Below are 25,906 nucleotides of genomic sequence, written 5' to 3'. Positions count from 1 at the left end.
TTTAATTATTTCAGGTCTTTTTTGGAGGTTAAGCTTTTGGAGGTTTTAGCTTCAAATATGAAACTAAAATTTAAAACCCTATTTCATAACTTTCACTATCTCTATGATGATATCATGAACATTAATACTTTTATCCTTTTAAACAATCTTGGTTCCTTTTACAGATAGCTAAATTTTCCAAAAGACTGTTCTATACATCTGTGTCTCTTTTGCTGTCTCACATACAGGGTTATCATTACCGTCTTCCTAAATTCCAGATATATGTGTTAGTATACTGTATTGGTGTTTTTCTTTCTGGCTTACTTCACTGTGTATGATAGGCTCTAGTTTCATCCACCTCATTAGAACTGATTCAAATGTATTCTTTTTAATAGCTGAGTAATAGTCCATTGTATATAGGTACCACAGCTTTCTTATATTGTAAAGTCAAAAAATAATAATAAATGATAAAAAAATAAAGATAGCTAAATTTTTCAAAATAAGCTTTCATTACAGAAGTTTTATTTTCAAAAATCATTAGGACACTCTCTAACACCATGTACAAAAATAAAGTCAAAATGGATTAAAGGCCTAAATGTAAGATAGGATACCATAATACTCCTAGAGGAAAACACAGGCAGAATGCTAACACAAATCACAGCAATATTTTTTGGACCCATCTCCTTAAGTCAAAGAAATAAAAGCAAAAATAAACAAATGGGACCTAATTAACTTAAAAGCTTTTCCACAGCAAAGGAACCCATGAACAAAGCAAAAGTACAACCTACTGAATGGGAGAAAATATTTGAAAATGATAAGACCAGTAAGGGATTAATATCCAACATATATAAACAGCTCATACAACTCAACATCCGAAAACAATGAGATTCAAAAATTAGCAGAACTGAGTAGACATTTTTCAAAGAGGACATGCAGATGGCTATCAGGCACATGAAAGATGCTCAACATCACTAATCATCAGGGAAATGCAAATCAAAGCCATGACTTTGACTGTTTGAATGGCTATCATCACAAAGAACACAAAGAATGTTCAAGAGGATATGAAGAAAAGGGAACCCTAGTACACTGTGGGTGGGAATGTAAATTAGTGTAGCCACTATGGAAAACAGTTTTGACGTTTCTCAAAGAACTGAAGATAGAACTATCATATGATCCAGAAATTCCACTCCAGGCTATAAATCCAAAAGAAACAATAACACTAATTCAAAAAGATACATACTCCTCAATGTTCACAGCAGCACTATTTACAATAGCCGAGGTATAGAAGCAACCTAAGTGTTGACTGGCAGATGAATGGATAAAGAAGATGTGGTACATACATATAATGGAATACTACTCAGCCATAAAAAATAACAAAATTTTGCCATTTGCAGCAATATGAATAGACTTGAAGGGCATTATGCTAAGTTAAACAAGTCAGAGAAATAAAGACAAATACTGGGAGATGTCACTTATATGTGGAATCTAAAAGTTATACGAAACTGGCAAATTTAACCAAAAAAAAGAAGCAAACCCACAGATACAGAGAAAAAGCTAGTGGTTACCAGTAGGGAGAGGGAAGAGAGTAGGGGCAATATAGGGACAGGAAATCAAAAGGTACAAACTGTCAGGTATAAAATAAGCTACAAGGATGTACCGTACAACATGGGAAATATAACCAACATTTAATAATAACTATAAATGGAGTATAACCTTAAAAAATTGTGAAACACTATATTGTACACCTATAATTTATACAATATTGTACAGCAACTGTAATTCAATTTTTAAAAAGTAAAGTAACTTAGCCTAGAAATAAAAAAAATAATTTCTAAATCTCAGTTTAATTTTTCCTGTGATATAGAATATGCAGCTGTAATAAAAATAGATTTTCTTTAAAAAAATAAAAATCCTTAAACAAAATGTGACTATTGAAAGTATTGAGCCCAGGAGTGGTTCAGTTCAGTTCAGTTCAGTCGCTCAGTGATGTCTGACTCTTTGCAACTCCATGAACTGCAGCATGCCAGGACTCCCTGTCCATCACCAACTCCCGGAGTTCACTCAAACTCATGTCCATCGAGTCGGTGATGCCATCCAGCCATCTCATCCTCTGTTGTCCCCTTCTCCTCCTGCCCTCAATCTTCCCCAGCATCAGGGTCTTTTCCAATGAGTCAACTCTTCGCATCAGGTGGCCAAAGTATTGGAGTTTCAGCTTCAATATCAATCCTTCCAATGAACATCCAGGACTGATCTCATTTAGGATTGACTGGTTGGATCTCCTTGCAGTCCAAGGGACTCTCAAGAGTCTTCTCCAATACCACAGTTCAAAAGCATCAATTCTTTGGTGGGCAGACACACAAAAAAGAACTTTAGCATTGATACTGTAGTCAGAAACCCATGAAAGATGCTAAAATGATTGATTTTAGACTTTTCTTCCTTTTTAATACACATTCAAAGCTATACATTTGCTCAAAGCACTGCTTCCGCTATATCCCACAAAGTCTGGTAAGTTGTATTTTTGTTTTGTTCAAAATATTTTAAAATTTCACATTTTATCTTTGCTCTGTGTGCTATTTACAAGTGTGTTGTTTACTCTTCACATATTCCAAATATCTTTCTGTTATTTATTTCCAGTCTAATTTTACTGTGGTCTGAGAGCAGACATTACATGCTTTCTATTTTTTAACTTGTAACATGTGTTTTATGGCCCAGAGAGTGGTCTATCTCAGTATTCACCAAGTCCATATGAGCTTGAGAAAACTGTATACTATTCACCTGCTGCTGTATGAAGCGGTCTATAGATGTCATTATATCTAGTAGATTGATGCTATTTTCAAGGTTAGCCATGTCCTTACTGATTTTCTGCCTGCTGAATCAGTCCTATTTATTTATTAAATTTTTTTATTGGTTTATAACATAAGCTTCATGTATTCAATATTATATTTTGGCTCTGTATACACTACAGTGTACTCACCACCAAAAGTTTAGTTTCCATCTGTCACCATACTGCGGATCTGTCCATTTCTGAGAGGTGTTGGAATCTCTAACTACGATAATGGATTCATCTATTTCTCTTTGAAATTCTATTTGTTTTTCACTCAAAGAGCTTGATGCACTGTTCTTAGGCACATACAATAATGCTCTTCTTTATCCCTGATAACTCTCCTTGCCTTGGAGTCTGCTCAGTCTGAAATGAACATAGATAGCTACTTTTGCTTTCTTTTTATTAGTATTAGCATGGTTTATTTTTCTTCATCTATTTACTTTTAATTTATATGTGACAATTTTTGTGATTTTAAAAATATTTTTATTGTTGATAGTAACTAAATGTTTCTAAATTATCTTTTTTCCTTTATTTTTTAATTGGAGGAAAAATTTTCAATGTTGTGTTAGTTTCTGCCATATAAGGCAAACCAGCCATATTTATACATATGAGCCTCCCTCCCCTTGCCCCATCTCACCCCTCTAGATCACCACAGAGTGCCAAGCTGGGTTCCTTGTGTTATATAGCAACTTCTCACCAGCTGTCTATTTTACACATAAATCTGTTATACAAAGTGAAGTCATAAAAAGGAAAACAAATATCATGTATTAATGCATATATGTGGCTTAGCTGGTAAAGAATCTGCCTGCAATGCGGGAGACCTGGGTTCGATTCCTGGGTTGGGAAGATCCCCTGGAGAAGGGAAAGGCTACCCACTCCAGTATTCTGGCCTGGAGAATTCCACAGACTGTATAGTCGATGGGGTCGCAAAGAGTCAGTCACGAATGAGTGATTTTCATTTTCAAAGAATCTAGAAAAATGATATTATTGAATCTATGTGCAGGGAAGGAATGGTGACATAGATATAGGGAACAGTCTTGTGGACACAGTGGAGGAAGGGAAGAGTGGGACAAATGGAGAAAGTAACATTGCCATATATACACTACCATGTGACTTTATATTTAAAGTGAGTTTCTTGTAGACCACATCCAGTTGGTCTAATTTTTTTTTCCTAACTTTTTATTTTGTATTGGGGTATAACCAGTTAACAGACAATGTTGTGATAGTTTCAAGTAAATAGAGAAGGTACTCAGCCATACATACACATGTATTCATCCTTCCATAAACTCCCCTTCTTACAGGCTGCCACATAACATTGAGTAGAGTTCCCTATGCTATACAGTAGGTCCTTGTTGGTGATCCATTTTAAATGCAGCAGTGCGTACACGTCCATCTTCACTCCCTAACAATCCCTTCCCATCCTTCCCTGCCAGCAACCATAAGTTCCTTCTCTAAGTCTGTGAATCTCTTTCAGTTTTGTAAGTAAGGTTCCACATACAATGGATATCGTAGGGCTTCCCTGGTGGCTCAGTAGTAAAGAATCTGCCTGCAATGCAGGAGATACAGGCAGGAGACACAGATTTGATCCCTGGGTTGGGAAGATCCCTGGAGAAAGGAAATGGCAACCCACTCCTTTATTCTTAACTGGAAAATGTCAACCCATGGGCTCTCAAAAGAGTCAGATATGACTGGGTGACTAAACAACAACAGCAGCAGAAGTGATGCCATATGATATTTCTCCTCTGACTTACTTCACTCAGTATGACATGTTGCTGCAAATGTCACTATTTCATTATTTTTAATGGCTGAGTAATATATTCCATTGTATATATGTACCACATTTCTTTATCCATTCCTCTGTCAATGGATATTGCCTCACAGCATGTGTGCTTCAAAGGTGGCTCAATGGTTAAAAAAAAAAAAAAATCCACCTGCCAATGCAGGAGACACACATTTGATCCCTGGATCAGGAAGATCCCCTCAAAAAGAGAATGGCAACCCACTCCAGGATTCTTGCCTGGAAAATCCCATGGACAGATAAGCCTGGCCGGCTACAGTCCATGGGGTCACAAAGAGTTGGAAACAACTGAGTGACAAAGCCCACACACTGTCAATGGACATTTAGGTTGCTTCCATGTCTTGGCTATTGTATACACTGCTACAGTGAACACTGAGGTGCATTTATCCCTTTGGATTATGTTTTTTCTGGGTATATGCCCAGGAGTGGAATTGTTGGGTCATATGGTAGCTCTACTTTTAGTTTTTAAGGAACCTCCATACTGTTCTCCACGGTGACTATATCAATTTGCATTCCCATAGTTGGTCTTATTCTTGACCCTCTCTGTTAATTTCTTTCTTTTAACTGGCATATTTAGACCACTAAAGTCTAATGTGATTATTGATATAGCTGTATTAATATATACCATATTTGTTGCTATTTTCTATTTGATGACTTCGCTCCTTGTTCATATTTTTGTTTTAGACTCTTAAATGCTTTCTGTGATTTTAATGGAGCATTTTATGTTTCCATATGATTCCATTTTCTTTCCTTTCTTAGCATATCTGTTACACAGTTTTTCTTTAACTTTTTTTTTTTTTTTTAGTGGTGCAGGCATTCATTTTGATTGCTCAGAGTTGAGGACATATCAGTTGTCACATATTTTAATATCACTGTTCTGTGGTTCTAACTGTCTGAAGACATTTATCCAAATGATTAAATTTTATTTGCTGATTTTTTTCTAAATACTGCTTTGACTACTACTATTACTGTATCTATTACTTGTTCAAATTTATTCAAACTTTGGTATATTATTATAACTCTATAAGGTACATATTATTAACCCTGTTATGTATAAGAGGAATCTCAGGCTCAGCAGAGATAAATATTGTATTGGTCAAACATTTTTTTAAGATTTCACTATAAGATGTTACAGAACAACCCAAACTAACTTTCTGGCTAACCCAATATTTTGCCTAAGGTCATGTGGCTTCTTGGTGGCAAAATAAAGACACCAGTTCAAGTTTATTTGACTCCTAAGTATGTATGAATATTACTGAAATCCATATTTTCCAGTGAGTGAGAGAGAAAGAGAGACAGACAGAGAAAATGGGAGAAACAGAGCAGTTTTCATAAGTCAAATTAACAAACATTAAAATTAAAACATCTTATATATGAGAGTCATATAAACGGCACTTCCACAAATAGGAGATGGCATATGTTTTTACTTGATCTAGTAATTTTAGTAGAATGAGGATGGTAATGTAATATAGTATAATCTATTTGGAAAGCAGTCTGACAATATGTGCCAAGTATCATAAAAATGTTATTATACTTCATTTAATAACTATACTTTAGGAACATCTCTATATAAAATACAACTAAATATAAAAATGTCTACGCATGAAGATAGGTAAAATCTAATTCATTATAGCAAAAAATTGAAAAACATATAAAGTCAAAAATAGAGAATATTGGTAATAAAATCAGATACACCTTGGTTGATTAAATATTATAAAGTAATTTAAATTATATTTCTAAAGAATCTTTAAAATATAGAAATGATTTCTGTTATAATACTAAGTAAGAAAACAAGATCAGGATATAAAATTGTGTATGTGCAGTATAAACATATTTATCTAAAACAAAAACCTCTGCAGAGATGAGAACAAAATACATTCAATGTTAATAGCTTTATTTTGCGTGGTACGCTAGAATTGGGCATTTTAATTTATATGTCTATATAAATTTCTGCTTCAAGAACATTAATTAATCCTTGTCATGTTCATCAGCTTTGTGTACCATCATGCCTAGTTCTGCTATATCTATGTATAAGACACTTGTCATTTGTCCATAACTGAACTTTGAACACTTTGAAGACTCTAGGGGCAACGTTCCTCTCTCTGATAACGTTTATCCAAACAGATAATATTACACTTAGGCAGTTTTGTCTGCATAGTATAAGCTACCCATGGCTTGTATTTGATGAAGATTTTTCCAAACCTTATATCAATACCGTGTGAACATAATTACACAATGTGCATGGTCAGTTGTGTCTGACTCTTTGCGACCCCATGGACTGTAGCCCACCAGATTCCCCTGTCCCATGAGATTTTCCAAGCAAGGATACTGGAGCAGGTTGCCACTTCCTTCTCCAGGGAAATACTACTTAGTAATAGAGGTATGTCTTATGGGTATATTTTTATATTTAGTTATACAACTTTAAAAAATATTTTTATTATCATCTATCACTTAATATAACCTGGAGCTTACACTCAGATAGTGATGAAACTAAGGATATATACCAATTTTATTAAATGCAAAACATTCTCTGTAAATAGGATCAAAGGTTGGGAGTACGGGTCCTGAGAACAGAGTCCCATACTAAGTAATTACAAGTCACTCTGGTTCTCATTAACTCAGATAGGCTGTTTATAAAATGGAATTGTATCTATCTTATAGGACTGTTGGAGGAATTTAGTGAGCTAATACCTATGTGACATTTACACTTAGAACAGTTTCTGTTAATAATATAAATGTTCATTGTTTGCCATCATCATCATTCCCTCCATTTTTGAAATTCATTTTGTGTTCAAACAATTCTGAAATGTTTCTCTGAACTGCTGTCAGTGCCTCCACAATTCTTCCACAGTCAAGCTATTTATCATTTTTATTCTGTTAGAGGTAACTGAAATAGTGATTCTCAATCGTTTCCTTTTACCTCAGTACCCACTAGTGACACAGACACGTGGTCATTAGTAACGAGTAACAAAGGACTCGCTAAAACAGTGGTTCTCAATCAGAGAGCCACAAGCCATACTGATAAACACTGAATGAAATCAGTAGATTAAATTCAAATTTCTGGAACCTCAGCTTGGCTAGGATTTTCCCTGCTGCTATCTTACTTTTTCTACTTTAAGAATTCAGTTTTCTCTCCCCTACATGAAAATGAAGAAAAATAAAAAAGACTGGACCTAAGGGTAAATTACATTTCTGATATCTGGGCTCTGTCTTGTCAAAAGAAACTATTTTCTTCATTATTCTTGAAGAAGAGTGAAAAAACCTTTTCTTCATTTTCTTTCTTTCTTCAAGACAGTCATTTTGTTCCTTCCTAGCTTTTACCATTAGGAATCCCTAGCTAGAAGGAATAGGGGTCCAGTATCTTCTTTGGAGCACTCAGAACACACTTGGCCCCTCCCTAAACTTTTCCTTTCCTTTGGGTGCCAGGCTCCTTCTGATGCTTTGTTCCTGCTTTTGCTGTAAAAGTCAACTCAGCCCAGTTTGTTTTTTTCACAAACCACCACACTATTCTTTCCATAATCTTGTCCTTGTGAGGATGGCCCTTACAAAGAAATGTGGTGAGAAAAGCAAAGTTTGTTTGCCATAAAAACACGTAATGGTTAGAAAACAGTATAAATATTCATTAATACATTCTTGGGAAGTTTACCTGGGTTGCTCAAGGGGATCCAAACATCTGCTACTTTAAAGAGATGAAAACCATAAGTATGTTAATTGAATCTGGCTCAACAAATTGTTCTTGAATGAGAGATTCCAGGACCTTCTTAGAGCTTTCCTGGGCACATGTGCAGCCCTGCACATGTCTGTGGCTCCCCAGATTCTCATGATTATGTCGGAGCTTTTTAAAGCCCACTACGAGCTACCCTGGTAGCTTAGCTGGTAAAGAATCTGCCTGCAAAGCAGAAGAACCCAGTTCAATTCCCGGGTCAGGAAGATCCCCTGGAGAACGGATAGGCTATCCATTCCAGTATTCTTGGGCTTCCCTGGTGGCTCAGACGGTAAATAATTCACCTGCAGTGCAGGAGATCTGGGTTCCATCCCTGGGTTGGGAATATCTCCTGGAGGAGGGCATGGCAACCCATTCCAGTATTCTTGCCTGGAGAATCCCCGTGGACAGAGGAGCCTGGTGGGCTACAGTCCATGGAGTCACAAAGAGTGAGTCACACGACTCACTCAGTCACACAACTGAGTGGCTAAGCACAGCATAACATGGATATCTCATTCCCCAGAAGCTTTAAGTTTTTTGGTCAGCCTCTTGTTTGTCCCAAATGGTAGTGTCCTCTTAGGCAGTAGTGATATTAATCCATTGCCACTAATTTCTTTTGTTTTTTTGACACAGGTCCTTAGTTTGGGCTTTTCCCACTGAATGAGTTCTGAGATGGGTCAAATTATAAGAAGCCTTGTAAATGTGTTTTTCCCAGGGCACTGTCAGAGAGATAAAATAGTTGCAATTATCTGGGGAGGAGGCTTCAGGAGGAGCTGCAAAGCTTTTCTATTTATTCAAGTGTCTGCCAGGCTATTGGTTTTCATAGCTATTAAGGGGATAGGGAAAGTTTCATCACCACAAAGGTCATCTTTCTTTCTCAGGTTCCAACTGCCTGTCCTGAATAAACGCCCCTCTGATTATGATAGGACTTTAGTTGTCAAGGTTTTAAAAAGGTTGATTTTGACAATTTTGACCAGGGTTCTTTTTGTTTTTATGGTTTTCTAGTCATCCTTACTCTATCATTCCAAGGTTCCCACCCCCTCCTCTTTGCTTTTTGATCTCCTGCTGGTTACACACATTGGTCAAATATGCAAGCAATAGACAAACAGCAAGGATTTTAGGTAATGCAGTCCACAAAATCAGTCTTCTGGAGCAAAGAAAAGGATGTAGCAATGAAAGGAGTATGTCTGGAGGAGAAACAGGAATATCTACCACATCATTTTTACAGAAACTGATGTATACATCAGAATAACAGTATCTGGCTTCACAATCAGAAGTAATTTTCACATGCACATGGAATTAAAATGACTAGGGCATCCTCTTTCTGTACACAGGAAGCAACATTATAATCAGCAGTCTGCTTGTTTGGCAGGCAATCGAAAAATACAAGTAAATAACAATGTCAAGTTTAGTTTGCTTACAACTTCCATGTGTGAAATAGGAATAGACCTGATGATAGAACCACCTTCTCCCTATAAAATACTTGGTTAATGCTAATGACTTTTTAAAAATCATTCTCCTTTTCCTATACTTTACCAGCTGAATAAACTCCATTCTAATCAACACCATTTTTTCAGATGCTTATTTACTCAGATAGTCTTACCAAAATAGAGACATATTCTCTCTCCTTTTTTATATTTTCAAATTATTTTTCATTCACTGGTTTTATGCTTAAATTCTCAGATAATTATCTTATTTTCCATGTTTTAAGGTTATCAGAGTAATTCCATATTTGTTTTGGATACTGTCTACACTGGATTGGTTATATGAATCCTTCTGTACTCAAGATCCAGAAATTTACTATAAAGAAGATAAGAATCAAAAATGTGTTCTTTAAACTAGGCTGAAGAAAGATGTCTAGACCAAAAGAATCTTTATTAGTAATTTCCCATAGCACAACTGAGTGAGGTTATGTAAAGAATAACACAAATAAAAATGTAACAAAAGATTATTTTATCTGTATTGTAGCTTTCTATGGATTTGTCACTTTAAAGACCTACAGACTATTAACATATGAAAACTAATTGCTCAGTCATAAAAGCAAAGTTAGGGTTTCCCAGATGGCTCAGTAGTAAGGAATTCACCTGCCAGTGCAGGAGACGCAGGTTCGATCCCTGGGTTGGGAAGATCCCCTGGAGAAGGAAACGGCAACCCACTCCAGTATTCTTGCCTGGAAAATTCCATGGACAGAGGAGCCTGGTAGGCTACAGTCCATGGGGTCACAAAAGAGTCAGCACGACTAAGTGACTGAATACACAAAAGTAAAGTTACAAATTAGTTTTTGTAAGTCAGCTTAGGCTAAATTTTGCAAGAGCAACTTTCAACAGAAAAATTGCAGTGGTTTACTACAACAAAGATTTATTTTTCACTCAGTTTACATATCTATTATGGGTCAGATGTGACTTTATTCCAGAAGCCCTGCCTAAGATACTTTCAGTCTTTGAGCAGATAAAAAAGGATATGAATAGTAAGGTATATTCTGGCCAAAAGCTCTTCTCAGGAGTGACCAAGTTGACTTCTACTTACAAATCATCTGGTTGAAACAAAGCATATGGCCAAGCCTGATTCCACAGCACAGAAAAATGTATTTTTCCAGTAGGAGAGGAGTCAAAGTGCAGGGAAACATGGTAAATATGTCTGACAATAATGTGATATAACATACTCTCCTAGTCACTTATCTTGAAAATCGAAGTTATGAGTCTTTCCAAAAAGCACCTATGGTACCTACTATATCCTTCTTATTAGAACTTATAAGCACTAATTATTAATACAGCATATTCATTGAATGTCCCATGGCAATTTTTGGATAACTAAGGTCCCTGTGGATTAACTTAGTGAATAAGAGAGTTGACACAGATCTGAAGTGAACTGATGAAACAGCACTGCTATCCATGCCAAGTGAAAGCCTGCTATTCTGTCCTCTTCCTTTTAACAAAGGGGGAGAAAACGGTTGCTAGAACACAAACTGCACATCAAGCTTGTGTTCTGTTTGCTTAAGCAAAGAAAACACATCTGTAACAGGAAATAGATTTACCATAAAGTGAAAGTGTTAATCACTGTCATGTCTGACTCTTTGTGACTCCATGGACTGTAGCTTCTCTGTCCACGGGATTTCCCAGGCAAGAATACTGGAGTGGGTACTGTTTTTCTTCAAAAAAAAAAAGAAAAAAATGCTTACCTTATGCTTAGTCAATATAAGACATGAAAATAAGGATGTAAAAGAAATAACTACTTCCACACAAAGAATTCACCTGGCTAACTTAAGTAAAAGTAGTTTATAAAAGAATATTGGGTAGCTCTAGTGGACGCTGAGAGGTCTAGAGCTAGTGCTCTAAACTGGGAAATAGGACTGTCTTAATCAAGAACATGCTGCTGCGGCTATGAGAGCAAACACCGCCAGCAATAATAACTAAGAACTTGACTTTCTAGCCACTTTCCAGCACCGGTGCCATTTCTGCAACAGCAAGTCATTGCTTTTCTGAAAACTAGATGCCTCTTCTGCTGAGAAAGCGAGATAGAATAGAAGCTCCATACTGGTCCTGTTTCCTCTTGCTATTCACTTTGGAATCAAATTCACCCACAGCACTCCTGGTCACATGCATGTTCCCCTCTGACAGGGAGGCTTGAAATATGACATTCTACTTTCTGTTTGTGAGATATGTAAATTTCACAATGGAGGAATTTCCCCAAAGGTCATAAAACTATTATTAAAGAAAATAATGAGCAACCATGAATATGTCATATGCTTCTACACAAGGAAATAATGGACTACATGTACAAGGGAAGACTGAATGTTAAACCAGCAAGAGAGAAGCTAACTTGAGAAAAAAATGAATGGAAGAAAAGAACTCTGGAAAGCTTCAATAAAAGGAGATATTGCTCATCAGGTAAATTTAAAACAATATAATTGATTGTATATTTGTAAAAGGGACAATTTGATCTCATACCTGTTCAGACTTGGTAAGGAAACACTTTATTCAAAAGGACTATTGCAAAGACATTCCTGCAAATAGACAGCATATTCTGATCAAGTCTGTAAGCATCTTGAGACTTGGCAAAAGCAGTTTTTCTTCTATGCAGAGGAGTTAACATATTGGGAATGGGGACAATGGAAGAAAAGGTGGTTATCACAAAGATCAGGGAATGCTTTGTTCTGAATCCAGCCTATTCTCAGGAGATGCTGTTAAGGAAGGGTTGTGCCTAGGGTAGACTGAGGGTGGGCCAACATTCAGAGATCAACCAACACTTTGGTTAGCAAGCATTTTGTTCTGATTGGTGGGAGTAGAGGAATAAGTAGCTCTGCTAATAATTTATGACAGTGGTTCCCAACCTTTTTGGCACCAGGGACCAGTTGCATGGAAGACAATATTTCCATGGACCAGGGTGGGGGGATGGTTTTGGGATGATTCAAACTCCCATTACATTTATTGTGCATTTTATTTCTATTACTATTACATCATCTCCACCTCAGATCATCAGGCATTAGACCCCAGAGGTTGGGGACCTCTGATTTATGAGACAAAGAATGAGAATTTGAGAATTTAGAGATAGTGTGCCTGGCCTTGTCACAGATAAATACAGGGAGCATTTCTGAGTCTTACCTAAGTCATATGGAGAAGGGTAGTTCTTTGTAGTAAACCCTGGTGGCTCAGACAGGAAAGAATTTGTATGCAATGCAAGAGGCCCAGGTTTGATCACTGGGCTGGGAAGATCATCTGGAGCAAGGAATGGCTACCCACTCCAGTGTTCTTGCCCAGAGAATCACAAGGATAGGAAAACCTGGCAAGCTGCAGTCCATGGGGCTGCAAAGAGTCAGACATGACTGAGCAACTAACACTTGTCTGGGACACAAAATGATAGGGTCCTTCACTATTTTTCAGGAACACAAAAATCAGCTATAATTCAGCAGTGTCAAACCCCACACCCCAGCCAAAAGAGTGTAGATACTACTCCACCCTGGTTTCTAGTTCTAGAGATTTATTTACTCCAGAGTTAAACCAGAGAGGATATGCATTTGAGGATACCACACACAACTGAGAATAGGAATGAGATGTCACAGTGAAAACATGGGAATCAAGTGAGACTTGTTAACAGAATGGTGAGAACCCACCACTCCCCATGAGCTGAGCTCCCTTCTGCATTTAGTCTGAGAAACTGTAAAATAAGCCCTAACTAGCCCAGGAGCAAAGGCCTACAAATATTGCCATTCACAGAGCCCCTGATGAAATGACTGGAATCCTAACCCATCAAGTTTTGAAGATCAATATTTTTAAATGCTCATTCATGCATAAAATGTATGTGATCAGCAAGCTCATATCTCACTCCAACATATAAACAAACAAACAAGAATTTTGACACTTGGGAAAACCTCTAACAAGAAAAGTGTGTGTGGATGTGGGGTGCGGGTGGGTGGCAGGGAGGAAAGGAAATAGGGAGGGGAGAAGAGATAGAGAAAAACTAAAAACAATTCAGGGAATAGAAAATTATATTATTTTTAGAAAAACAGGGAAATATTAAATCCATTGAAGATGTGATAAATGCCATCAATTTTTTTTAAAAATATTGAGAGACCAAAAATATGTAATCAATGTATCAATAAAAGAGGTTAGAAGATATTATCAAGGAAGTATCTCACGAAAGAGAAAGTTGAAAAATAGAATAAAGAAAAAGATTAAAAATTAGAGGATGACTAAATCTGAATAATAAGAGTTGCAAAAAGAAAGACATGGAGGAAAAGAAAAAGATGCCAGGGAGTTATTTAAACAAAAATAAATTGATCCACAAGAGTTTCCAGAAATAAAGGACATGAATTCCTTGAACTGAAAGGGCCCACTCAGTGACAAGAAAAATAAAAGCAAATAAACACAAAGTTATAAAACACCAGTAATAAAGAGAAAAATCTTAAACTATAATAGGGAGGTGTGATAATAGGGATCACGAATAAGAAAGACATTGGATACCTCATTGGCAACATAGGCACCTAGAGAGAGGTTAGTGAAGAAACACCTAATATTTTTAAGGACAACTATTTCCACTCTAGAAGGCTTCCCTGGTGGCTCAGACAGTACAGCGTCTGCCTGCAATGCAGGAGACCAGGGTTCGATTCCTGGGTCAGGAAGATCCCCTGGAGAAGGAAATGGCAATCCACTCCAGCACTCTTGCCTGGAAAATCCCATGGACGGAGGAGCCTGATAGGCTACAGTCCATGGGGTCGCAAAGAGTGAGACACGACTGAGCGACTCCACTTTCATTTCCACTCTAAAATACTGTCCCTAAATTGTATTATCAAATAGGATAGAAAAAAGATATTTTAGAATGTCAATGATCACTCTCTAATAGATAAGGAAAATTATGGGAGGATCTGTTCCACCAAAAGTTAGAAAGTAAATGATATAAGAGGAAGGCATGGAATGTAGGAAATAGGGGGTATAACACAGGTGAGTGGTGAATGAAATTTTGAGCTGATGCTGAAGGGAAATTCCAGAAAGATAGCTGTAAGCAAGCCTAGAGAATAATTAGTCCAGATTGGAGAAGGAGGATGGAATATTCAAGGAGAGACAAGTCCAAGAAAATGGTGAAACTGATAAGATATTTGATGCATTTGAATACTTCATTGGAAGTTTAAAGCTCTATTGAAAAGACTTGAAGATGAACTAATGGGGAAATGTTTAAGTAAACATGTAATTATGTTAAAATGAGGCAGATCTTTTAATTAAGTTCTACACTAAATGCTTTGGAATTTAGTGGAAGATGTGACCATTAAATAATTTATTCAACAAATGTTAGTTAGGGTCTCATATTCATATATATCAGGCATTATTCTAGGTGCTGGAGACACAGCAGAGAACAGTACAGACAAACATCCAGTTGGGGAGGAGAAAGAAAATTAACAAAATGAATAAATAAATGTAAAATGCTAAGAAGTAAAATAAAGCATCATTTAAGATCAGAGAGTGTCTAAAGGGTGAAGCATGAGAAGAGAGAAGGGGCTTAAAGGAGCAGCCATTGATGGATAAAGAAGCCTGCTAGACTGGAAAGGGAATTCATTGTTTAAGAAGAGCCTGCCAATTGAACAACTATCCATTATGCTGCTCCATGGACGATTCAAGCCACTTTTTCTAAGATCTGGGAAAGCCTAGTCAGTCCTATAAATGACTGAATACAAGTCTTTTCATCATCCCAGCTGATCAATAAGCATCGACTATGGACATTTATTGGACTATTTCTTAGAAACAAGCCTTTTGGGTAGTTCTCAGATCAGGGAATTAGCTTGAATAATTTTGGTTGAAGCATTGGTCATATAGGTCAAACTGGTCATATAGATTTGGTATACAGATTTTCCAAATGGACTTTGTTGTCAATAGATATAAATTAAAAACTTTAGCTCTGCCATTTTCTATCTGATTTTGGACAAGTGTAGTGGACTATGTTTCCCAGGCTGCAGAATCTGACATGGAGTTTGGCAAACAGAACATTTAGTAAAGAGTCCCCTGGGGATCAACAGCTGGGGAAGGAAGGGAAAAGAAGAGGGATGAGGTACAAGAAAAAGCCAAGCTTCAGTGCAGTCTCAGAGACCTCAACCATTCCCACTGGGAGTATAAGCACTGGGGAAATCCTTCAGAAATGTCCTAAGTTGAGCCAAAAGAGGTATTTTTGTACTCTTTCTCATTTCTTTAAAAAGGAGATTTATCAAGCACAGAAAATGCATCTGACTGTCTGACAGAACAAGGGTTAACATATGGATACAACTTACTGGCACATATAGAATTATTTTGAAGCATTCTGAATAACACAAAGGTAAGTAAATTTTTACATAAAGGGAGATTTTTCCACCTGGGGATTTTATACCAGGATGAGAAATTCAGCCATAGCTAGCATTTAAAGGCTACCCTGAGTGCATTCAGATATTTGAAACTATTTTAGGCCTCATTGTCTCCCTGACAATACTTTTTTAAATTGAGGTCACTGGAAAATTGGAAACCATCCTGTATAGCAGCTGTATTTTAACTTGTAGCTTATAAAATATCCATTTCTAGACAAAAACAAGGCATTGTAATCAAATTTAGTTAAAACTAAAAATGTTACTTTGTTTTTAGAGGTGGACGTGCTGTTACTACCATTAATCATTCAGTCCATTAATGTAAGAAATAATGGTTTTCATTTTTTCTTTCATGATTTGTAAAACCAAATAAGACTAATATTTAAAAGAAATGAAATCTAATCTTCAAGTGTTGTTCTTGCAGACATATACAAATGGAAACTCCCCACTCCATACATCAATAATTGACAAATTTAATGAATACATATACTGACAAGTATGAATTGATAAATCCTTTATATATTCTATAATGTTTTGAGCATTATGATGAAATTCACTTTAAATATAACATACAGTCTCGGTCCCTTAAATTCCTTATTCCTTATTACATAGCTATTCAAGACCAAAAACCCAATGATCCCGGTCATCCCTTGGTATATATGGGAGATGGTTTCAGGACCTCCGCAGATACCAAAACCTGTGGATGCTCAAGTCCCTTATATAAAATGGTGTAGTATTTGCATACAACCTACACACATCCTCCCATATACTTTAAATCATCTGTAGATTACTTGTAAAACCTAATATAAGGTAAGTGCTATGCAAACAGTTTAAATGTACATAATATGTAAATAGTAGCCGAGTATGGCAAATTCATGTTTTGCCTTCTGGAACTTTTTTCTTTTTTTTTTTCTCTCAAATGTTTTCCATCTGCAGTTGGTTGAGTCTTCAGATGTGGAACTGATAGATGTAGAGGGCTGTCTATATAGTCAAAAACTGATACATATATGTCAGGGTTTCATGTTGCAAACTGAAACTGATTTTGGCTTATTTAAGCAGAAAATTAATGTATGGCAAAGATATCTGTCAGCTTACAGAACTGACAGGATGTCTGGAGAACCAAGCTCAGAAAATGAAAGCACAGGGAAGCTTGTATAAGACTAAAATGATACAAGTTTTTTTTCCACTGCTGCTGACCTCAGCCCCTTGTGCCAGATGCTTCCATGGTTGTACATATAATTGTTCCTTTCCTTCACCTTTGTAACATTCTCTAACCAATTAAGTTGTGTTGTTTTGGTTGCCAGAGGCAGAAAAAAAAAAGATTCTCCTTATTTGGTCTTTTTAGTGGGAATTTGGATCCAAGCCTTCACAAAGATTCCAGTTAGGGAGTGTTTCTCCAAAGTAGAGAGGATGATTAGGTGCTGGGAAGTCAAAAACTGACAAATGTTTGCTACCATGTAAACATTCTGAAGTTTGTTAGAGTCCAGAAGTCAAAGATGGAGTAGCCAGGAAAGGACATCATGGAAAAGGAATGGATTAGGATGCATTGGCCCTGTATTTGACACTGGGGTCAGTGGAGCAGGGCAAAACTGAGAAGTGAACCTTGCAAGTCCTGCAAGTCTCAGAAGCCCCAGATGCTGCAATTCAAGGAGAACCAGTGATGAGATCTGCAACTCCCTGGGATGGTTTTAACCCTCCTTCTTCTGCCAGAGTGAGTATGTGCCCTCAAGTCATAATGAGTCATTATTCTGCAGCCTGGTCAATGAAATCCAAGCATTCATAGCTTGATGGGACCATGGAGATATCTGTGCAGAAAGAAGTTTCTTATCTTACAGAGGATAGATATGAGACCCAGGGAGGGAGAGTTACTTACTCAAAACTCATCAGGCAGCAGCAAATTTCAGAATCAGAACCCAGCAACTTGACTCCAAGGCAGGTGCAAAGTCTACTAAATTTGTTAGGTCTGTCACATCCTCACTACATCAAGGGCCACTGTCCCAATGAGGTCCTTGCTCTGATTGTCACCTTGGCCTGCTAAACTGTCTGACCCCTTGAGTTATTCCACGTCTCTGCCAATGTCAGATATATCTTTAAAAGCGAAATAACTGATGATGCCTTCAGTTCAGTTGAATCGCTCAGTCGTGTCCAACTCTTTGCGACCCCATGAATCGCAGAACACCAGGCCTCCCTGTCCATCACCAACTGCCAGAGTCTACCCAAACCCATGTCATTGAGTCCTTCTCCTGTTGCCCTCAATCTTTCCCAGCATCAGGGTCTTTTCCAATGAGTCAGCTCTTTGTATCAGGTGGCCAAAATATTGGAGTTTCAGCTTCAACATTAGTCCTTCCAATGAACACCCAGGACTGATCTCCTTTAGGATGGACTGGTTGGATCTCTTTGCAGTCCAAGGGACTCTCAAGAGTCTTCTCCAACACCACAGTTCAAAAGCATCAATTCTTTGGCGCTCAGCTTTCTTTATAGTCCAACTCTCACATCCATACATGACTACTGGAAAGACCATAGCCTTGACTAGATGGACCTTTGTTGACAAAGTAATGTCTCTGCTTTGTAATATGCTGTCTAGGCTGGTCATAACTTTCCTTCCAAGGAGTAAGCATCTTTTAATTTCATGGCTGCAATCACATTCTGCAGTGATTTTGGAAATAAAGTCAGCCACTGTTTCCATTGTTTCCCTCTCTATAACCTGCAGTGTTTTCCCAAATGAACAAAGTTCAGACTCCTGAGCTTGATTTCTGAGGTGCTGACTGCACCTTGGGCCTGATCACACTCAGATACCCAAGCTTCAACCTGAGAGTCAAGTCCTTGTCAAGCTCCTTTCACTCTTTGTAGTTGCATATGCTTTACCTTCTCCCTTTACGCTCTACTCCTTCATCCCTTTCCTTTCTGTGAACTTTACATTTCAAAAATCAATTCAAATACAATTTTCCCAAAGAAGATATTTCTGAGTACCCTAGAAAAGCTTTGGCATAGCTTTTTCTGTGGTGCCATGGCATCCTCATACACACAGCCATTGCAGTCCCAACTGAGTGTATTTGTTTAAATGTTTCTCTTTCTCTATTTAAAATCTCTAGGATACATATTGAGTAATTTTGAATAAGTAATTAAATCAATCCACCTTGTATAACTTCCAAGAACTTCTATAGGCCCAGGTACATGGACTCGAGAAGCACCTTCTGTGCTCTGACCTAAACTTCACCTGCACTTATCAAAGATCATTTATACTTTGAATACTAACCCAATTTTAACATCATTAGACTGTTACAAATCAAAAGAGTAAATGTTTCCATAAATATAGCTTTGTCATCTTCATTTTGAGAATGGACTCAGTTTTATACATTTTTTAATGAGAAGATGGCTCCCCAAACTGAATTAATATAATTAATATAAATAATTAATAATCTATTAAGACTGAATCATGTAGGTCCAAAATAAAAGTTGAACTCCTTAAAATTAACTAGCGTAAGGATTTGAGTATTTCTAATATATAAATTCTAGAGGCTTAGGGGGCACTGTTTAAATTTTATCTGTGTTTTATGTACTAAACAGACTTTTTATATAATGGCTGCTCAAGAGAGTTGTTAATAACTATACTAGTACACCTTCCCTTTCCCTTTCTCTATGTCCTAACACTAACTTAGGAGTAAGAAGTAAAGAAAAAGAAAAGGGAAAGGAAGAGCTAAGAACAACAGGAAATGATTCTGGCAAAGTGAGCACCTGGGAAGATTCAGTGTCTCAGTCAGTTATTCTAATTTCAAAAACGTATGGATTTGGAAAATAAAGATTGTACAGAAAAAGTACACAGGGTCTTGAAGAATACAACTAAACTGTTGTTTTCTATTTCAGTTATCAGTGGCATATATTGCCCCCATCAGAATATGGGAATATAAAATGACTGAGATCAGTTACAACACTAAATACCACAATGGCATGAAAACCACATTGTCGGGTTTATGAGAGCTCTTAAAGGACAGCTGTGCCTTCCTGCTGCCTTTCCATGGAATGCAAATCAATAGAAAATGGCATTTCAGCATTGCACTCCTGCGAATATTAAATATCAAATGCTTCCCAATGCTGGCAATGAGTGGGCTACATCGATTTTTTTCCCCTGACTCCACTGGCCTCCTGCTAATGATACTTGCCTCTGTGGACTTTCACTGTATGTGCTAATATGCACCACGGGAAGGATGAATCATATGAGAACCCCTAACCCTGCGAGAGCTGTCTGTGTATAAAGAACATGTGCTCTCAGAACTACAGCCCCTATTAAAACATATGACTTATGAAAGACTCACACCTACCACAAATTTGTATCTTAATAAAGTGAGTTTGCATCTTTGGAGGTCTGTGTTATGTCAGATCTATGGCTTTTATAGAGGCATAAACTATATAATAAAAGATATTGAAGGGAGAGTCCTCAATAAAGCTGTAAATGATCCTCTAAAGTATTGATTCCCAAACTTGGCTGTATACTGGAATCACGTGCAGTTTATAAAACTCTGGCTACTGGATCCAAGTCCCAGGGATTGTGATTTAATGGCAAGGGCTGTGGCCTTAGTATCCTCGTCTTAAAAAAACAGTCACAACCTGAAAGTTGAAAGTTGTTTTATTCGGTATGAAAATCTTAGGAGTATAAGCCTGGGAGGCAGCACCTCTGAGCTCTGAGAAACTGCCCCGAGGAGGCTGGGGAAGGAGTCAGGACATACAGAAGTTTGTAATAAAGTGGGACAGGCAGTTTGAACATCAAAATTTATTGTTAATTAAGGAAAAGCAGATATTTCAAGGAATTTAGCACTCTTCCATGCATGGGAAGATGCAAACATCTGTTCTCACTGAAATCACTTCTTCTTTCATATGCATCTCAGCTATCTGGGGCCAGCAACCTGTTTTTTGACTTCTATCCTTTCCCACCCCCCCACCCCCCCCCCCCAGCTCCTCAGCAATCACCATAAGGGGTGGTAGCATCTCCAGGATCCTAGGCATTGTTTTCCCTTTTGGGACCCTCATTCACATGTGGAAGCCCCAAATCGTTGATGGCTGTTACATCCTTGTGTACCAATAAGGCAGGAAATACTGCATTTCACAACATCGAGATTTTTAACTATTTCCCAAGTGATTGTAATGGGCAGTCAAGGTTGAACACCACTGATGTAAAGAATATGTGCTGTGTTCAACTCTAGAGAAGGCATTTTTCCATTGTGTTAGTCACTGATTACTACTATATATTTGTTTGTAGTCTGGTTCTCTCACATTCACATGCTTGATATGCTTACCCAGCTTCTAGTACTGATAGTGTGTGTGTGTCTGTGTGTGTGTGCGTGTTTAGGAGAAGGGGGTATGTACCACCAGAATTTGAGAAGGAGCCAGTCATTTAGAGTATTTTGCTTTGTTGATATAAAACTTGCTAATATTTCTCTGGAAACCTGAAATGAACATAGACTGTTCCAGAAAATTCTGGCAATAGATGATTATCTCTTTAGACTATTTGTTGGTATAAAACTGAAATTTATTGTCAAGTTGAACAATGAGTAGACTCACTATTTAAAATAAATGGTTTGAAATAACATTAAGTTCCTGGGTCTCCTTCTTGGAATTCACAATCTGCATGCTCAGCAGACTACAGAGGAAGATGGTCTGGAAGGGCAGAGTGACCTCCCCCCTACCTATTTCCAATACTGTCTGGCCTGTTTTTCCCAGAATAGAAAATACATGCTTCTTTCCCAGGATTTAACGAAGCCACAAGAGGGTCACAACTGAATCAGACAATTGTTCCCAAACCAAGCAGACTGTGATGGGGTGTGGGTGGAGATGGAACACAGCAAGCTAGCGCCACTAAAGCACTGTGCAGAGAGACACGTCATATGCCTGGGCCACTGTGAGCTGTGCGTGAAGGGTGGAAGCACAAGTTTCTCCAGGGACATTCCATAGGCCTCCTCAAGCATGTACATGATCTTTTTGTGTTGCTCCTAACTTGCTCATTCCAACTCCTTTCCCTCATCTTCTCTTAATAAGCAATTGGCTTTCTGCACTTTCAGGGCCCCAACCTTCCAAGCTATCATCTCAGCCTAAGGGCATCAATTTAGCCCCTTAAGACTTGCAAATGTGACACTCTGGTTACAGTGAATGTGAATGACATTTCATCTGTCCAGTTACTGCTGATTCTGCCCAAAGGCTTAGTGGTGAGGGGTCTCTTTTGGTCCCGTGAATGGGGTTTGGAATAGTGAAAGCCTTCCATTCTATTTCTTTTTCTTTAAAATATGCTTGAAATTATTCATATCTCAACTTGCAGAAGACAATTTTCTTTCAAATATTCCCAATTGGGCCACAAAAGAAATCCCTCTTCCTTATCTACTTTGACTTTGACCTGATTTCTAACCAAAAGGCATCTTCTTATATTAAAAGAGTTTTTCCCCTTTCCCTGATCTGGGGATGTTAAAAGTTTCCTTGTGTTAACTATTAATGAAGGGCATCATGCCCAGATAGCTTCATTCTGATCTCTAAATTCAATATGTAAGAGAGTCAGAGAAATCTGGGTTCATCCCACCACACTATATTATCAACATAGTCCACCATTTTTTTATCAGTGATGTTTACTTAAAGGTATGGAGTTCAGTCAGAAAATGACAGAGGATAATAAAGTAAACTTCCTACTGCTCAAAACAAATATTATCTGTACGATGAATGTTTAAGTGCAAACGGACAAAGACTCGCTTGCAATTTTAACAGGAACAATAGGTTCCACAACTACTTCACTAACGATGCTTTTGTAGCTAATAGCAATTAGAAATCTCTCTTGGTACTCTTTTGTAGGAAATAAAAAGCCAATAATTAATCTGTCATCACACACAGACATAATAAAGGGATTATCACTTAGCATAACGTCCTGTGTAGAATAGATATTCAAGAAATACTTGTTTAATGCATGGAAATCAGAATATTTTGCTACAGTAATTTTGACTTGGGTTTTGTTCACAATTTTGAAAGTACTGCTTCCAATAAATGGATTCAGCTACTGAGCATGTTGACAAGTTGAAAACATTTGTGACTCACCTTCATTTGATTACACTACAAAATGAATTGCTTGAAATCTTATATGTGTACAGAATTCAAGAAGTGAAGAAAATATCATATGGATTTGAACTATTCAAGATCAAAGATATGAATAATGTTTCTAAAATGAAAAAAATTATGGGGAAAGCTCATTCACTTGAAAGAAGATAGCAGTCATTTTCTTAGCTATATTAGATGCAATATATACCAATGCCTCCGGATAGAAAAAGAAATGGATTGCAAGACTGCTACTGATCTTCTGGGATTGGTAGATAATGAAAAAAAAACAGAAGAGAGTGAAGCCCACACCAGGTCACCCATACAGACATGACTAAAAAGCCTGAATCTGCAGTCCAACATATAGGGAATAAGATTTCCCATTCTCAAAATGACTCAGGGAACAGATAGCTCTGTAACAAGCATTTGTTGTTACAACCTCTCCTTTATGTTGTTTGCAACACATCACCAGATACAACCATTTTTTGGAAAAGCATTTGAATTTACTTATCTTTGTTGAGAGTAAGGAAACTGAGAAAGGAAATAGTTTGGTTGTGATGGCTGCAACTCGTCATATCAACATAAATCACACACGCCAAACACAGACATGATTTAGGCTGCAATATTAGAAAAATTATTAAGGATGATGTCTTAGTCTTCTAAAGCTGCAATAATAAAGTATCATAGACTGAGTAACTTATAGATAAGAGAAATTTATTTCTTACACTCTGAAGAGAAGGAAGCCCAAGATCAAGATGCCGGCAGATTCATTGTCTGGTGGAAGCACACTTCCTGGTTCACAGAAAGCATTCTTTTCACTGTAGCCTCACATGTCCCAAAGTGCAAAGGAGATCTCTAGGTTCTCTTGTATAAGGGTATTGATTCTATTCCTGAGGGCTCCACTCTCATGACCTATTCACTTCTCAAGATCCCATCTCCAAATATGATCACATGGGCTTTAGAATTTAACATATGAATTGTGGATGGATACAAACATTCAGTCTATAGAAGATGCCCTGACATACATTATTGACCTTTAAGAGTTGCTGGCTTCTCATTTCATGTTCTACTCTAGGAGTCAACTCCAATAGATGGCATTGGATATTAAAGTTGGTCTTAATATTTGCCCGGCCTCACTTGAGAAATTGTGTCATTAAAAAGCAGACAATTTTTAGAAAATAAGCCATAATTTATATCACAAGAATTAAATCTTTAGGAACCATGAATCTAGATAAAGTGGCTCCTGGCACATTAATTTTTGAGTGTTGGGGTGATTAAGCTACAAGAAACACGTAAAGAAAAGAGTATATTTGGGACCTTGTCATGCCCAGGGAGATGTTACCTATGGGTGCTATAAATGTGTCAAACATAAACGGGCAGATGAAGCATATAGACAGAAAAGTCAATGCAAACCTAGGAAATTTAGGACCATATATATGAGGAAGAACAGTAAGAAATGATGATAAAATGATTTTAAAAAAGAGTTGCTAAGCAAGAAAAGTTAAAAAGGAAAAATACAGAGCTAGGAGAGATGTAGGAAAACAAACCAGTTTCTTCATCTGTTTTTGGAATTGTTGCTCTGTGTCAAACTCTATATTAAGCATTCATCAAAGTTAATGGACAAGAAAGTTATGGTCTCTGTCCACAAATATTTGAGTGAGTCTTTTTTATGGGACCCTACTTAGGTCATCTCTTAAATGCCAGGTTCTACAATGTATTAGGGTCAGAACACCAGTTTCAAGATACACAGTGCCTCTATGTCATTGTGCAAACATTTCTTTAAAGGTGACTTAACAACAATAGTCCAATTATTGATACCCTTTCTGGAATCATTAGACTTCATTTTTGTTGTAGTTGAGGCTATTTATTTTTTATATCCCTTAAGGACTCATCAGATAGGTAGAGGGAAAATTTTTTTCTGTAGTTTATTATAGCACCTAGTGAGAATTCCACTATGACAGCCTTGCAAGAGGAATTTTCTTGTTTGGGGAAAAAAACACACTGAACAGAAAAAAAAAAAGATTTACCATATTCACTCAAGGTTATAGTATTTGGATCATTCTCTAAGATTTAATCCTGTTAAGGTCCCACTGTTGCTGACTTTAACAACTCTAGGAAGCTAAAAGGTTAGTCAGGGACAAGCAGTAAAAAACAAACACTGCATTTAACAATCTTTCCTTTCATTCTTTTAAATTTGTCTTACTTGTTTTTTTTTCTCCCAAGCAACCAGATCTCTGCTCTACTTGAAAATAAATTCCCATGATGAAGAGTAATTCTTGGGGGAAAAAAAATCAGTACATCCAGAGAATCGGTTTTATCTAGGCAGTTGGCCATTCACCCTTATGTTATCCAGACTTAACATTGCATGCAGTGGTAACACCAGACGGTCCGTTTTTCCATCTGTCTAGAGCCACTCAAATTCTTTCCAGAGAGAAACATTTGGGATTTCCAAGCTTGATATGCCCAAAGACAAACTGTGAAGTGCAAGTGGAAAATAAGAAAAAATGAAAAGCACTCTTAAGAGTGCATTTTTTTAAAGTCACCAAAAATTAATGAGAATTCGCACTGTGATCAAATTACTAGTACTCATTGGGGTTACCAATGAATATTGACCAATAATCACTCTATTCACTGTGTGCTCCTCAGTTTAGTAGAAAGTGGCCATCCTTCTCTTATCAGAATTTCACTCAGTTCCACACACTGAGATTGCACAAGCTG

This window comes from Ovis canadensis, chromosome X (assembly GCF_042477335.2).
Source record: "Ovis canadensis isolate MfBH-ARS-UI-01 breed Bighorn chromosome X, ARS-UI_OviCan_v2, whole genome shotgun sequence".
NCBI classification, from domain to species: Eukaryota; Metazoa; Chordata; class Mammalia; order Artiodactyla; family Bovidae; genus Ovis; species Ovis canadensis.
This window is presented reverse-complemented; position numbering follows the sequence as displayed.